Source organism: Lipotes vexillifer, unplaced genomic scaffold (assembly GCF_000442215.2).
Source record: "Lipotes vexillifer unplaced genomic scaffold, Lipotes_vexillifer_v1.1 scaffold1261, whole genome shotgun sequence".
Lineage (NCBI taxonomy): Eukaryota > Metazoa > Chordata > Mammalia > Artiodactyla > Lipotidae > Lipotes > Lipotes vexillifer.
The window spans coordinates 651,738-653,165 of record NW_006796548.1 but is presented as its reverse complement, the minus strand read 5'-3'; the positions used below and the strand labels follow the sequence as shown (position 1 = coordinate 653,165).

General features: G+C 39.1%; 1 non-coding gene across 1 annotated transcript; it reads right to left on the bottom strand.

The window, feature by feature from the left end:
• Window positions 1-901: 901 nt before the first annotated feature.
• TRNAG-CCC (transfer RNA glycine (anticodon CCC)) lies at window positions 902-974 on the bottom strand. The gene has a single exon. It is a non-coding gene; the product is annotated as a tRNA-Gly (tRNA).
• Window positions 975-1,428: the final 454 nt, after the last annotated feature.

The window sequence follows — 1,428 nt, the reverse complement described above, 5'->3', positions numbered from 1 at the left end:
CAAAAGCTTTTCACTTTAATTAGGTCCTATTTGTTTATTTTTGCTTTTATTTCCTTTGCTTTTAGGAGATAGATCAAAAAAGTATTGCTATGATTTATGTCAAAGAGAGTTCTGCCTATGTTTTCCTCTAGGAGTTTTATGGTTTCCAGTCTTATATTTAGGGCTTTAATCCACTTTGAGTTTATTTTTGTATATGGTGTTAGAGAATGTTCTAATTTCATTCTTTTCATGTAGCTCTCCAGTTTTCCCAGCATCACTTATTGAAGAGACTGTCTTTTCTCCATTTTATATTCTTGCCTCCTTTGTCATAGATTAATTGACCATAAGTGCGTGGGTTTATTTCTGGGCTCTTTATCCTGTTCCACTGATCTATGTGTCTGTTTTTGTGCCAGTACCATACTGTTTTGATTACTGTAGATTTGTAGTATACTCTCAAGCTAGGGAGTGTGATTCCTCTAATTCGCCCAAATTTTTAAGCACTACACCATAGATGTGACCAGTTTAGGAATTTAAAGAAAATGATACAACCATAAACTCCTAAAATTATGTAAATTGGTAAATTTTGGCCTCTAGTTCTATAAAACTAGGTGTAATTATACTGAATTTGGTGATTCTACAATGGCGTCAATGCAATGCCTACCAAAAAACATTTACAACACATAAAAACAGAAATTCTTTGTACCATTAAGTTGACCTAAACGAATTGATTTGTTCTCAGACTATTATGATATTAAGTTGCTATGATAAAGCTCATGTTAAGCAATTGTGTTTTCTTTCTTAAAGTTTTAAAAATATTTATTTATCTATCTATCTATTTTGGCTGTGCTGGGTCTTAGTTGTGGCATGCAGATCTTCCTTGCAGCATGTGAACTCTTAGTTGTGGCATGCATGTGGGATCTAGCTCCCCGGCCAGGGATTGAACCTGGGTCCCCTGCATTGGGAGCACAGAGTCTTACCCACTGGACCACCAGGGAATTCCCTAAATCATTCTTTACTAAACATTTATTGAGTACTTACTATGTGCAAGTTAGGTGTTGGGAATATAAAAAAATTTTTTTAAATAAATAAATAAATTTATTTATTTATTTATGGCTGTGTTGGGTCTTCATTGCTGCGTGCTGGCTTCCTCAGTTGCGGTGAGCGGGGGCTACTCTTCATTGCGGTGCACGGGCTTCTCATCGCAGTGGCTTCTCTTGTTGTGGAGCACCAGCTCTAGGCGTGCGGGCTCAGTAGCTGTGGCACTCAGGCTCAGTAGTTGTGGCACACGGGCTTAGTTGCACCGCGGCATGTGGAGTCTCCCTGGACCAGGGCTCGAGCCTGTGTCCCCTGCATTGGCAGGCTGATTCTTAACCACTGTACCATCAGGGACGTCCAGGGAGTATCAAAATTAATGTCAGTTGCTGCTCTAGTATACAAGCTAGCTGGGAG